This window comes from Bos grunniens, chromosome 3 (assembly GCF_055505025.1).
Source record: "Bos grunniens cultivar Pamir isolate PY7600 chromosome 3, Bosgru_T2T1.0, whole genome shotgun sequence".
In the NCBI taxonomy this organism is placed as follows: domain Eukaryota; kingdom Metazoa; phylum Chordata; class Mammalia; order Artiodactyla; family Bovidae; genus Bos; species Bos grunniens.
This window is the reverse complement of record NC_141167.1, coordinates 95042540-95057793: the sequence shown is the minus strand read 5'-3', so window position 1 is coordinate 95057793 and position 15254 is coordinate 95042540. Positions and strand designations below refer to the sequence as shown.

Here is a 15254-nt window from a genome sequence, read left to right as displayed (position 1 = left end):
TGAATATGCTATCTAGGTTGGTCATAACTTTCCTTCCAAGGAGTAAGCGTCTTTTAATTTCATGGCTGCAATCACCATCTGCAGTGATTTTGGAGCCCAAAAAAATAAAGTCTGACACTGTTTCCACTGTTTCCCCATCTATTTCCCATGAAGTGATGGGACCGGATGCCATGATCTTTGTTTTCTGAATGTTGAGCTTTAAGCCAGCTTTTTCATTTTCCACTTTCACTTTCATCAAGATTTTTAGTTCCTCTTCACTTTCTGCCATAAGGGTGGTGTCATCTGCATATCTGAGGTGATTGATATTTCTCCCGGCAATCTTGATTCCAGCTTGTGCTTCTTCCAGTCCAGCGTTTCTCATGATGTACTCTGCATAGAAGTTAAATAAACAGGGTGACAATATACAGCCTTGATGTACTCCTTTTCCTCTTTGGAACCAGTCTGTTGTTCCATGTCCAGTTCTAACTGTTGCTTTCTGACCTGCATACAAATTTCTCAAGAGGCAGGTCAGGTGGTCTGGTATTCCCATCTCTTTCAGAATTTTCCACAGTTTATTGTGATCCACACAGTCAAAGGCTTTGGCATAGTCAAGAAAGCAGAAATAGATGTTTTTTCTGGAACTCTCTTGCTTTTTCCATGATCCAGCGGATGTTGGCAATTTGATCTCTGGTTCCTCTGCCTTTTCTAAAAACAGCTTGAACATCAGGAAGTTCACGGTTCACATATTGCTGAAGCATGGCTTAGAGAATTTTGAGCATTACTTTACTAGCATGTGAGATGAGTGCAATTGTACGGTAGTTTGAGCATTCTTTGGCATTGCCTTTCTTTGGGATTGGAATGAAAACTGATCTTTTCCAGTCCTGTGGCCACTGCTGAGTTTTCCAGATTTGCTGGCATATTGAGTGCAGCACTTTCACAGCATCATCTTTCAGGATTTGAAATAGCTCCACTGGAATTCCATCACCTCCACTAGCTTTGTTCGTAGTGATGCTTTCTAAGGCCCACTTGACTTCACATTCCAGGTTGTCTGGCTCTAGGTCAGTGATCACACCATCATGATTATCTGGGTCGTGAAGATCTTTTTTGTACAGTTCTTCTGTGTATTCTTGCCACCTCTTCTTAATATCTTCTGCTTCTGTTAGGTCCATACCATTTCTGTCCTTTATCGAGCCCATCTTTGCATGAAATGTTCCCTTGGTGAAGAGATCTCTAGTCTTTCCCATTCTGTTGTTTTCCTCTATTTCTTTGCATTGATCGCTGAGGAAGGCTTTCTCATCTCTCCTTGCTACGAACCCTTATAACATCATCGTGTAATCACTGGCCTGTGTATTTATCCCTTCTAGACTCTGGTCTCCCTGATTCATCCCGCCCCTAACACCAGAAATGCTGTGTTCATGTGTCAGAGAATGAGGGATGAGACTTGCTACTCCAAATGTGGTCTGAAAACCAGCTGTGTCAGCATCACTTGGAAGCTTATTAGCAATGCAGGCTCTGAGACCCCACTCAGACCTATTTAATCAGAATTTGCATTTTTATAGGTACCCCAGATGATCTGATTGGATTCCCTGTGGGCTCACATATAGAGTCTGCCTGCAATTCAGGAGACTCGGCTTTGATCCCTGGGTCAAGAAGATCCTGGAGAAGGAAATGGCAATCCACTCCAGTATTCTTGCCTGGAAAATCCCATGGGCGGAGGAGCCTGGCAGGTTACAGTCCATAGGATCACAAAGAGTCAGGCATGACTGAGCGACTTCACTTTCACTTTCAGATGATCTGTGCAGTACATTCCAATTTGAGCAGCCTGGGTGCAGGCGGGTAGAGGTTAACATAGGTGGGTGGGGAGCATGTACTTGGGTGTGTGTGTTCACACACACTTTTTTGTAGGGTTTGACCACCCCCTTAAGGAGACCCTAATTGGTAGCCTCTGGAAGCATCCCCTCTAATTATTCAACCCATCTCTAGATACATTAACCACAACTTTCTTCCCAAACAGTGACTGAACAGAAGTTAAGCAAGAAGTAGAAGAAAATGAGCCGTAATACAGAGGATTCGAGCCTGCCCGGGTGAAGCTCCATTCAGCACAATGGAACAGTTACTATTTCCTCCCGGAGTTAAATCTTAATACCACAGCAAAGTTGACATGGTAAAATCCCTCGCCTAGTAAACATTTCTGCTTTCCGGCTGACTGTTTATTTCTTTCAAGGAAGAATTTCAAAGAGTCATATGCTTGTAAAGGTAAATTTTTAAGCTTCTACTTTAATACCTCCATTTCACAGGAGAGCAAACTGAAGACCAAGTGAGGTTGAACGAGCCTGACGTGACTTGACCCCTAGGATCAAGGCTAGACTGAAGCCGTGAGCACCCGGCAGATTAATGAGTTGATGTCCCTTCAACTTGTTAGTTTTGAAATATTTGTTCAACACTTATCTGGTATTCCATGGATAAACTGATCTTCTGTTAATAAAAATTGCGTACAGAAATGGATCCTATTGTTAATTTATATCTACTGGCCAAAACAGAGTCTTTGTACCAAAAAAACATGGTAAAATATTTTCCACTTTTCTGATGTTCTTCTTCTCACTTCCATTTTCTTTTATAATTTTCTAAACATGACAACTTCATCATGGGAGTGTGAAAGGGTTTGCAATTTAAATAAAAACAATTAGCTGACTTGATCTTAGTAAGTAGCACCATTTGCCCCTGTTCAGGTTTGGTATTCATGTAATCGTGACTGCTAACTTCAGATATGGCTGCATCAGGCATGTGTATGTGGCACTTCTGTGTACAATCCACAGAGGTAGGTCAATTTGGCAGAGTGGGTTTTTTGTCTTGTTTTTTTTTTTTTTTTTAAATTTAAGTATAGTTGATTAACAGTGTTGTGTTAGTTTCTGATATACACTAAGTGATCCAATTATATATATATTTATTTATGTATATTCCTTTTTATATTATTTTCCATTATGGTTTATCATAGGATATTGAGTAAAGTTCCCTGTGCTACACAGTAGTACTTTGCTGTTTATCTGTTTTGACAGACTGTTTTTAAATTTACTACTCAAGGGTGCTGTGTGTTTTGTGGAGACAGACCAATAGTCACATGACTTCAGGGGAAATCTAAATTAAGTGGCAATCGTTCCAATTTATAACAGCAGTGTTCTGTTACCCTGGGCAGTTGCTTGGCTGGATCTTATTAATCCAGCTCTGACTGAAATCTAGGCATCTGGGCATATCTGGAAGATTAAAGGGACAGGCTTCCAGGAGACTATTTGCATGAAGGACCAAGAAAGGCCATGGAAGAAAGGATTACTGGAAAAAGAAGCATCCTAATGAGTCAGACCCACAAACTTGTCTCAGCACCTCCCATTTTCTAGTGGCAGCTCCATTTGCCCTAGGGACCTTCGGAATATTCCCTGACTTCTCCTGCTTCCTCTCCTGATCCAGAATGCGGCTCTGGCACTGAGGAGTAGTGAGCTCAGTGCTCTTCACCACAGGTACCAGCAGCAGAACATCAGGGGACCCGTGGAGACCAGAGAAGGAGAGGAGGAGCATGGAGGATGTCACGTGGGACTTGGAAGGACTTGTTGATGAGCACAGGTGAGCCTTCCCGGGGTACCCAGAATAGGACCAGAGAGCCAGCTATAGCACTATTAGGGTTAGTCTATTTATTTCTTACGCTCTCTTGTTCTGATGGAAGAAACAATAAACCAGGAGTCAGGACCTCTGCTTTTTCCTACTCACGTGACCATTGGCATTTGGTGATCTCTCTGATCCTCACTTTCCTCTTTTGTAAAACAGGACTCTAATAATTGCCTGATCCCTTTCCAAGAATATTGAGTTTCATGTGATATAAAGTACTTGAAGGACTTCCCTGGTGGTCCAGTGGTTAAGAATCTGCCTGCCAGTGCAGGAGACGTGGGTTCGATCCCTGGTCTGGGATCATTCCGCATGCTGCAGGGCAACTGACCCCACTGACCCTGCGCACCACAATGACTAAGCCTGCTTCCTAGAGCCCACGAGCTGCGACTACTGAAGCTGCACAACAAGGAAACCACCACAAGGAGAAACTCGCGCCCCGCAACTGGAGGGCGGCCCCCACTCACTGCAATACAGAAGGTGCGTCCTGGCAACCAAGACCCAGCACAGCCATCAACAAAACAAAACAAAAACCCTGAAAGAGTTTTGCTACCTATAAACAAAAGTAAGGTATTAACCAGAAGAAAGTCAGCCCCCAAGGTTAGGGCCCGAGAGAGAAGGCTGTAGACTGAGATGAGAGAGGCACCTAGGAACCCAGGGTTAGAGATTTTACCTTTGTGCTAAAGGAACAAAGAAATACTATGAGAAAAAAAAAAAAAAAAGAAATACTATGAGATAGCTAACATCAGCTGCTTGACAGAGGAGCTGACTGAATTGTGCCCCCTGGAATTGTGTGACACAGAGCTCAGGTTCTTTGGGCCCCCACAACTCCTTGTGTTGCGTTAAAACTTGGTTGTGTGTTTGAATCACCTGCACTATACTTGATGTTATTTGACTGTCAGCAGAGGTACTTTTGGGGGGGGAAGAAGCTAAGCAATGGGCAAAATCTCTGAGTGGACATGCCTATCTACATATTATCCTGGGTGGTGACTGAAAAAAGCTTAACCCAAGATCTTGCAGAGCCGCATGTCACATCCTGTCTAGAAGAGGGCTTTCCCAGGCAGGCCGGAGGCTCTCTCAGCATTCCGTAGTTATTGCCATTAGGTCATAGTCTCAGGTTCTTTGACAGGTAACATACGGAGAAGTACAGGTTACGGCATGCAGTGCTCCAACAGGCTCTGGGCCACACAAACCAAAGTAGTGACTTGAATGGTAGAAAACCTTCTGTAAGAAGTTAAAGTGGCCTTGGTTATGTTAGAAATCATTGTTAGCCTCACCAGTGGATCCTATCACAATGGAAAATTTGGGTGTTCTTTCAGGTTAGGAAGGGTGTCCTTTCCTTGGGAAGGAATACTACAGAATGCTGTGCTAATCACATTTGGACAAAAAGTATTGCAGATATTTCCGTGTTCCACACAGAAAGCCTCAGCAGTGAAACCAGAAAATGCAGTCTTGGCAGAAACCACTGGGGTTCCTGGAAACCCATTCAGTGCAGACACCTGGGGCCAGATCCCTGGAGCAAAAGAGGTATTCCCTTCTTATCCTGGCCGGTGACAGCTGCTTTGTGGTCCACTGCCCAGGGTCTAAATGGCTCAGTTGTCAATCAAACAGCCTTCAATCAGTCCTCAAGTTCTCAATTTCTATGAGTCTGTCATCAAATTCTCCATTTGTAACTAAGTATCCAAGGGTCTATCTCTGACTCTATGGAAGTTACAGGGTCTCTTCTTCCCATCCCCCATTCTCCCAAGAGCTTATCTGTTTGAAAAACCAGTGACTAAAACTAAAGAGCATTCACATCTATTTAACATCTTCTGTTAAAGCCCTGCAAGCAAATTACTTTTCCAGATAACTGAAACTTACTTCATTAAGTGCCAAGGATTTATTTGAACTTGTTTTGATGGAAATCTTTTCAAAATGTATCATACAGCTTTCTATTTTCTTTTCTTTTTTTAAAAATTAAGACTGGGGAGATTTATTAATCTTTTCAGGAACTCTGATACAAAGCACAGTAAAAGGCCACAGACCAGTAAATAAACATCATGGTTTTTGGCTCTTTCAAACTGCTGCTACGGCCGTAAGAGCAAAACACCCTTTTTCATCACTTTGAACGGAGGAGTACAAATGGCAAATAAAAAGCTTTAGTCACTTCTCTGATTTAAAAGTTTAATAAAGCTTTAAGTGTTTGCTGGTTTAAATACTACCTAAAAAAATAATAATTAAAAAAAATTTAACATGAGATTTATATAGAAAGTGACTTGGTTTTGAAGGCAGTGCAGTTGGTTCCTATGCCATAAGAAACTCACCCTCCAGATTTATGAATTAGTAAAGTAACAGATTGTATTATAGGCCCGAGTCACATAAATTTATATGTTATTAGCATGATCTTTAAAATTTACAATATAAACAAAACTGTATATATATATTAGCTTTGTTTTCCAAAATAATAGGCAACTCATTAGCCAAAGATACCATAGTCTAGAAAACAAAAAGGCGCATCTGTATAGATTCATGCTCTTATTCCCTCTATGATTCGGTTAGGTAGTCTACATTTTGACCAAGTAATAAATACAGTGTATTCTATTATTTTCATTCTATTTTCCACTTTTGTCTTCAGCAGCAAATTTTGGCATTTACGACGTGACATTAAAGAGTTTAAGAACATTGGGTGTTATTTACAATTTTCCTAAATCTAAAAACTAGAAGATGGTCAAAGAGATTAAAAGATGATTAAAATCTGTATCATCACACACCCCCATATGTGTGTAAATTCACTACCTTAAAAAGTCTTGAATTCTACTTCTATTTTCTTAAAGTTATGGTACTGAACATTATATAATCTTTATTTTTTTTAATGGAAACAAGTCTTTATTAAGTAACTTTTAACATCAGAAATATGAATAAAACTCTTGCAGTTCTCTTTACAGCAGATATATCATATCAGTGCTTTGGCTACCTTAAAAGCTCTTTACCATAAAATATTTGGTTTTAAAGTTTACTCAAATAGAATGCATAATCCCTATGACTCCCCTACATTACATAACAAAAGAGTGTGGTAAAATTAGTAAATACTTTTTTTTTTTAATTAGTAAATACTAAACTGAATTGATTATTTATCATTCTCAGTTTGTGGTTTTTAGAAACAGTACAATTATCTAACACATGTCGATTCCTCGGCTTACTAGTTGGGGTGTACAGTGCAACAAAATACAAAATACATACTTGGTGAACATCCGTTTTATCTGCAAGACAGCAGCTAAAGATTAGGTTTCAATACTGACATTTAACTATCCTACAAGCAATTAGCATTACCTCAGAAATGTAGCCTTTCTTTAAGTTACTATTCATTTGCAACCGTTTGTTCAACAGATGTTTTGTACGTAGCTAGTAAGGATTAGACCCTCCTAACTCCTGGGAATACAATGCACTGTACATGAATCCTGTCCTCTAAGAGCTTTCAGGCGATGGAGGAGATAGAGAAGTTAACAAGCAGTTGCTGTACAGCAAGCTACTACCCTGCTAGGGTACAGGGAGAGGAGGACTTTAATCTTGAGGTCGGGAAAGGCTTCCAAAGGCCCTTGCAAGTGGAAACTGAAGTACCAGCAGAACTTAGTTGAAGCAGGAATGAAGCACTGAAGGGCATCTTTCAAGAAGCTGCTGCTGCTCCTAAGTCGCTTCAGTTGTGTCCGACTCTGTGCGATCCCATAGACAGCAGTTCACCAGGCTGGGATTCTCCAGGCAAGAACACTGGAGTGGGTTGCCATTTCCTCTCCAATGCATGAAAGTGAAAAGTGAAAGTGAAGTTGCTCAGTCGTGCCCGACTCTGTGCGACCCTATGGACAGCAGCCCACCAGGCTCCTCCATCCATAGGCCTCTCCAGGCAAGAATACCGGAGTGGGTTGCCATTTCCTTCTCCATCATTCAAGAAGAGAGAACTGCAAAAGCAAATGCCAGACGTACCATGGAGTTTGAAGGAAAACGCAGAGAAGACCAAGGGGGTGGGGGGTAGGGGCACGCAGTAGTGGGGATGTGCTCTGATGAAACCACAGGGCATCTAATGCAAAGAAGGCTAGAGCCTGGAGACATGAACAGAACCAGGACACCAAGAGCTCCCTATGTCTTTGGATACCAATTGGATCTTCATCTTCTTTTCAGTCTGTGCACAGCACAGTTTGACTTATCAGCAAACAAACGTTAATTGGCCACCTACCAAATGCCAGGTGTTGATAATAATAATTGCTAACCATGAGTGCCTACTATATGCCAGACATGTCTCTAAGCACTTTTGAAGGTTGCCTTTTTTAATCCTTAGGAAATGGGCATTACCCCCAGGGGATTTCCCTGGTGGCACAGTGGCTAAGAATTCACCTGCCAATGCAGGGAACCCAAGTTTGATCCCTGGACTGGAGAGATTCCACATGCCAAGGGACAGCTAAGCCTGTGTGCCACACCTACTGACCCCGCATGCCTAGAGCCTGTGCTCTGCAACAAGAGAAGCCACCACAATGAGAAGTCTGCGCACAGCAATAGCACCCACTCACCATAGCTAAAGAAAGCTTGTACAAAGCAATGAAGACCCAGAGGAGCCAAAAATAAAGTAAATAAATAAATAAAAATTTTTAAAAATACTGTGCCCATTCTACGGATGAGGAAATTAAGATTCCAAGAACTTAGGCAGCTTGCTTATTGCTACCCTGTTCATCTGGCCCATGCCATAGTAGGTGCCACAGATAATGAAGACATATCTAGGCAGATTTTTGTAAAAGTGCTTGGCATTTTTTTTATGATCTCCACCATCATTTCTGCCTTACTCTATGGATCAAAGCAGTCCCAAAGACCCTCCCAAGTAAAGGGGACTTTGACCTCACCACCGGATGCGAGGAGAACCAAAGTCACATTGTCAGAGGAGCATGAAGCGTAGGAGATATTTTGGCTCCTACGTTTGGAAAATGCAGTCTGCCTGGGAGTACCTTGGGAAAAGGTCCACAGACGGAAGGGCTTGACCGTCTGCCTGGCCAGGCCCATCGTGCAGTGCACAAACTAGAAACCCACGCAGCAACCTCGGGCCCATCAGTTTTGTTTTGGGAGACTCTGACCTGGGTGAATCACCAAGGGAGAGAGTGTTTTCTGAATCTCCATGCTGTACCACCTGGGATCATTTTTACTTTACGTTGCCAAGGTCTTATTAGCAAGACTGGTGTACTAGGTGCACAGGAAGAAATACCAACGATGTGAAGGTCTCCAGTCTCCCAGGCAGTGGGGGAAGCTGCAACAGGGGGGCGGCTATGGGGGGTGGGGGGCAGACGGTGGGCGGTAGTTGTAGTGTTTGTCCCTGAGAGTTGATGATACCTGAGTCACTACCTCTCCCCAGGAGGTTGTATTTCATTAATTACGAACATAGTGGTTACCCTTCGAGAGCCTATTTGGGAAGGAGTATCCTGGAAAAGACTGGAATTGCTGGTAGGACAGTGGATGGAGGCTCAATGTATCCAGGTAAGCATTGTGTCAGCTGCTGATTTCTAGCCAAGATAAAAAAGCAAGAAATTGTAAATACACGCACGCACGCACACACACACACCCAGGACTCACTGGATGGCTGAATCTGTTTTATTGTAGTGAGTGGTCAGAGAAGTGAAATAGTGGAACAGAAGCTCAGATAGGTAAACTGCAGGGGCTCCTAAACATCAGGCTAGTATCTTCTTACTTAGACCAGTTATTTCCAAACAGTTTTGATCATACAATCCAATAATATGACATTTTTTTGAGCACCCCTTGTTGAAATAAATACTCATCATGGATATACTAATAAATGGTGTACATTATACAACCTTTCCAAGAAGAGAATTAAAGCAGAGGCCAGATAATTATTAAAGATAATCCTAATTATCTTTATTAAAATTTTTTTTTCTAATTATTTTCTGTATCCCAACAGATGAGCACACACACTTAATGTTAGAGGCCGCTGGCTCAGACAATGGGGAAGCTTTGAAGGATCTTGATCCTAGAAGAGACAAGGTCAAGGTGGCATAGGAGGAAATCTAGGTTGGTGGTGCTTATTATCTCCAGACCTTGGTGAGCCCTAGCCCTTGCCATGGTTTTGTTACCAAAGAGAATCTATTATTCAGAGTGAACTCACCTGGCTCCCTCCTGGATTTCCTCATCTCTCTCCTTTCCCAGTTCTTCAGGGTTGGAATACTCACTGCATTGTTCAAGCCACTGAACAAACTGCATGGAGATCTATAGACCTGCAACATATCAAATAAAGGAAAATCATGTCTCATTCTGCCAAAGTTTTTCCTTGATCCAGCCTGAAAAGATACCCGGTCTGTCTTCCTTTGCTACCATGTGCTACAGTTTCTCTCATCACCAAAATCTTGATAGCTCCCTTTCTCTGGCGGCTTGTGTTGGAACCTTGTGAATCACCCGGTGGGCCAATACTGCTGTTCTGCGTAGGCGAATGTCTGATAATATTGTGTAATATGAGTTCAGCAGTGTGAATACGCACAGCTGTCGAATGTTAATTCTTTCGGCAGGCTTTAAAACACAAGCACCAGTCAGTCCTAAAGTCAAGCTTTGGAATGTCTGGTCCTCTTGTTTGTCAATAACCCCAAGGCTGGGAGTTGGTTGGAGTCCATGGGCTTACACTTTCCAACCAGTCATGGAAAGCCTGTCTGCCTACCCTCTTTCATCACTGCTACATTTTGGAGGATGTGGTTATTTATTTATTCATTTTTACTGCCTGATGTTGGGAACCCAGGTTTAACTGGTTTTTCAGAGTCTGTTAGGGAGGTGGGCTTAAGGTGCGTGGCAATGAATAAGCCACAGCCTTGCTCTGGTTCTAGGACCAGACTAGGGTGAGGCAAGTGAGGTGCCCAGGGTGCTGAGCTTTAGGAGGTATCAGTCTTAGCATCACCCACATGCAGGCCTGGCACCTGAGACAGATGCCTATTCAAATCTTACCTTGCTATTGGGGTCCCTTTCCTCTCCAGACTGTTTTTGTTCATTGTTCGGTGACTAAGTCATGTCTAACTCTTTGAGACTCCATGGACTGCAGGACGCCAGGCTTCTCTGTCCTTCACCATCTCCTGGAGCTTGCTCAAACTCATGTCCATCAAGTTGGTGATGCCATCCAACCATTTCGTCCTCTGTTACCCCTCTCTCCTTCTCACTTCAATCTTTCCCAGCATCAAGGTCTTTTCCAATGAGATGGCTCTTCACATCAGGTTGCCAAAGTATTGGAGCTTTGGCTAGACTGACTTAGTGCCCAGGATAGAGCTGCTGAGATGTGAAGAGATGAATAATTTTTTTTTGCCAGGGTTTAAGCTGAATCCCATCTGGTCTAAGTACACACCAGACTCTGAAGTTTTAGTCCAGAGGGGCTGAGCCCAGATGGAGTTGGGAATGGAGCCCATGGTGATTCAGAGTTTTGAAAGTCTTTGAGGCTAGGAAAAATGAAATCGCAGAGATTGGGGGAGGAGAAATAATTCATGTCTCTTGCATATACACACGTCACTGCGGCCTGTGGTAAGTGGCTGGTGGCAGTTCCTTTGCTTGTGGGGAGCATTTGAGTCATTCACCTGCATCCTGCTGGCTTAAGGAGCCCTGGCCTTTTAAGCTCTGACCAGTGGGCCATCTGTTACTGAGTTAAAAATGTGACTTCTGCAAATTGGCTGCTCTCTCTGCTCGGTTTCCAGCACATTGGCACCAAGTTTGAGTGTAATTCCGTTTGCTCTTTGATTCCTTCCAGGTCCTTTAGTAAAGAACAACATCTCATGAAATCCTTCCAGCTCACACACTTCTAACCTTTGAGTCAACCTTGATGGTTGGTCAAAGGCTATCAAAATGGCTCCAAATGCACAGATTAAGCAGCTCTTCACTGAATAGTTGAAGTATCCAAGAAAAGGACAAAAATGGAAGCAAAGATCGTCTTTTTTGCTTTATTTCTTTCTTTTGAAATGGGGACAAGCTGGAAACAATCTAAATACCCAAAACAAGGAACTGGCTAAGTCAATTACGGTGCAGCAACTTGAGGGAATGCTATGCAGCAATTAAAATAAGTAAGAAAATGACCTATGAAAATATCTTTATAATGTTAACACTTAAATCCAGAATACAGAACTATATGTTCACTGAATGAAATACATGAGTGCATGAACAGAAGAAACATGCATGCATAAAATTGTTTGCATGGGTGTGGTGATTTTTTTTCTCATTTAAACATGCTTTTAACGATGTTATCTATATAATGATATTGGTGTCCAAAAAATTTCTACGTACTTTGAAAAAAAAGGAAGACGATCTGATGAAGACTAGGGATTAGTGTCATTCAGTGACTGTCCAGACCCCAGTGTGACAGGCTGGAGTGTGGGCTCTGGTTTCTTCTTCTTTTATTTCATTTTGTTTATTTAATGAATTTATTTGGCTGCACCAGGTCTTAGTTGAGGCATAAGGGGTCTTAGTTCCCTGACCAGGATTGAACCCAGGTCCCCTGCGTTGGGAGCTTGGAGTCTTAGCCACTGGGCCACCAGGGAAGCTCCTGGACTCTGGCTTCTACCTGTCTGGGTTGAGATCCGATTTTGCCACTTTGTCGAAACGTGACCTTGAGCATATTCTTATCTCACCTGTCAAATAGAGATAAAAATGGTGTCTGTTACATAGGCTATTACAAGTTGCTGCGAGTTAGTGTATGTAGAGTGCTTAGAAAAATTCCTGGCCCAGAGTGAGCACTCAGCAAATATTAGCTCTCATGATTATACTGTGGATGCAAGAAACATCAGCCTGGGCAGAAAACTTAAGTCAGAGGAATTTCTCTGGCTTGACCATGACCCATTCTCATAGGTCTTCTCTGACTTTTTTCCAAGACGATTCATGAGTATTTGGAAAGAGAGGGGGTCCTGGCTGCCTCAGCTGGCTGGCAAAAAGGAAGCCTCCCCACTGCCCCTGGCTACCACTCTTGCTGAGTCCTGCTGCCCACCGTGGAGAGGCTGGTTATCCCTTCCAAGGACAGAGAGGCACCCGCTGCTGAAGCTGCAGGGCTGGCGGTCAGGGCGGCAGCTAATGCAGATGCCAAAGCTGGGGCCATCTCCTGTGGATGCCCAGAGTCACATGCTGGCTGCCCCCTGTGAGTCTCCTCTGTGCGCCACCACCTTGTCCTGGGGAGAGCATGGCTTTCACTTTTCATGTGTGTGCAGCCCGCTCACCCTCAGTCCATGGGGACGGGACAGGTCTGAGTGACAACACTGCTACTCTCCGCCCTGCCCCTCCTTCCACCGCTGAGTCAGTGATGAGCCACAGACTGTGTGGCTGACTCTGCCCTTGTTCCCAGGAGGCCCCACCTGTCTTCTTGTCAGCCACCTCGCTCTTCCCAGCAGGACAAGCCCAGACCTGACCGTATCCTCACGGGAGGACAGTTCTGCTTCAGCTGAGACCCCATGCAGCATGACAGGGGACTGACATCCAACCTGGAGAAAACATCTGGATGCAGGAATGAGGAACAGATGCCCAGACAGACCAAGGGCAGGGATGGTCAGTGTGGGAGGCGAGTGACTGAAGCTGCTGCTGACTGGACATGAAGGGTGAGGAGAGGAGGAAGGACGAGAGGCAGCTGCTGAAAAGGAACAAGGGAGGTCCCCAGCAGATGCTAGGAAAAAAAAAACAAAACCTCAAGCTCATTTGCACACATCAGCTTCAATCTCGCCAGAGTATCTTCCTCAATCCTTACCTCTCCACCCCCTACCCCGATTCTTTTCTGGCTTCTAATCTTCATGAAAGAAGAGTATTTGAGGTTGGGGGAGGGCAGGGGCTGTTCACTAGTGTGACTGTCTTACATATCTTGTTCTAGAGACAGACCTACTATTCAAGTAATGCTTTCTTTCCTCTTCACCAGAGTGGGATTGGAAATGGGGACAAGTTTCCTTACTAAAGGGGAGGGGGTGTGTTTGAGGAAAACTGGATGTTGTGAAAAGGGAAGAAGAGACAACAGTAAAAAGCCCTGGTGGAAATAAAGTGCTCCACCAGTCCTGTATCCATTAAAGTAATAACATCGTTGCATGGCAGGTTTATCACCCCCTTACAGCTCCTCAGCGTGGGAGCTGTGGCTCTTTTTAAAAATGAGAACGGAGTTGCGAGCTGCTGCTCCAGTGCGGAAGGGCAGGTCTCCCTGTGTCTCCCCTTCAGTTATCCTCCCTTACCACCCCCAATCTTGGACTTCTCCCAGCCTCTAGGACCATCACTAAAATTCATTTCACTCTTTAATTAGATTTCATGGAGTAAGGGATTGGGAGGGGTGCTGGGAAAGGCATTCATATGACCTCTTTCTGTAGAGAGGGGTAATGCTGTTGATAGGGGAGGTGGGACAATGGTTGCCATGGAGACATATTCCCAGACATACAGACACACACTCGTTTAAATGCCTTTTTTTTTTTTTTCCAGCAGGGGAAGGATCCGGTGCCCTATTTTTAGTGTCAGATTTCAGCAAAACAATTCACTTTCATTTCATCACACACACACTGCTGGGTTTTAAAGTAGGTCACATTTTCTAACCATATCAAGAGCTCAGATCTGCCTTGCTCAAGTAGTGCAAGGTTCCACAGAAGATTTTACGATTGAGACGGAGATCTCAGACTTGCCTGGGTACAGTTTCCTTTCATCTCTACTTGACAGGCATTAGAATAGGCAGAATGAAGAGCTGTAGGTAAATTTACATTTTAAAGACTAACACAAAATGTCTAAGCAGTGATGATGGTAAGGGGAGGCATAGAAATTAAAAACGACAAACTGGTCTGTTATTCTGTTATCAGATTATCACTGATAATTATAAAAAATATTCCTTGAGTGCCAATCTATACAGCCCATTGGGGAGGAAATAAGTCCTGACTGGTAGCTGTCCAACTTAAATCTTTAATCTTTATTCCAGCTTGACAGGGTATGCGAGAATATGTGAATCCCGAGTTTGGGGTTTTATTTCTGCTCCGTGCCAAATTGCAGTTTTTAAGTGTTTTCGTCTGCATTTCTTGTTTCATGCTCTTTGCCAAATTTCACAGCCCCTTGGTGACCAGAATACCCTATTGACTGGAGTGAACGGGACACTCCCCAGCAGAATTAGCCTGAAGCAAGATTGTGAATTGGCCCAGAATTTCCGGTCGCCCTAAACTCACACACTTCCCCAGATGGTGTCAGTGCCTCCTCTTCCTTGGGTTTGGTTCTTTCCGAGGTGGCAATAAATCTAGAGTAATTTAGGAAGGATTACCCTCTCTTTCCTTGAAACTCGTTTTATATCGAGTCCTTTTGTTTCTAATGGGGGAGTTATTTTTACACTGGCAGAGAATGCTGGCTTCCCTTTCATAGTACGGAGTGGGAAACTGCCTGTGTGTAGAATCAAAGGGTACCCTGTGGTCCGCAGTCTTAAAAATATAATAGCCTGATAGAAAAAGGAAGACTGAAATGAAATCATCATGATAGAATACTAACAGTGTTATCCCAAGTAGAGAGAGATCAGTTGACTAATTTTCTCCTTCCTAACTTTTTGTATTTTCTAAACTTCATTGAGCATACACTGCCTTATTAATCAGGAAGTAATAAAAAAATGATAAACTCAGACAGGCACTGGCTTCAGCACCCCAGGC

The 15254-nt window shown here is 43.4% G+C and overlaps 3 long non-coding RNA genes across 3 annotated transcripts; 2 read left to right on the top strand and 1 right to left on the bottom strand.

The window, feature by feature from the left end:
- The first annotated feature begins 1773 nt into the window (after nucleotides 1-1773).
- LOC147376155 (uncharacterized) lies at nucleotides 1774-2482 on the top strand. The gene is made up of 3 exons (XR_015161427.1): nucleotides 1774-1831; nucleotides 1994-2143; nucleotides 2277-2482. It is a non-coding gene; the product is annotated as an uncharacterized LOC147376155 (long non-coding RNA).
- A 952-nt stretch (nucleotides 2483-3434) lies between these two features.
- LOC147376153 (uncharacterized) lies at nucleotides 3435-13290 on the top strand. Its single transcript, XR_015160789.1, has 3 exons — nucleotides 3435-3594; nucleotides 9563-9672; nucleotides 11378-13290. It is a non-coding gene; the product is annotated as an uncharacterized LOC147376153 (long non-coding RNA).
- On the bottom strand, nucleotides 9224-11050 carry LOC147376154 (uncharacterized). Its single transcript, XR_015160790.1, has 2 exons — nucleotides 10591-11050; nucleotides 9224-9875 (listed from the first exon to the last, which is right to left on the bottom strand). It is a non-coding gene; the product is annotated as an uncharacterized LOC147376154 (long non-coding RNA).
- Nucleotides 13291-15254: the final 1964 nt, after the last annotated feature.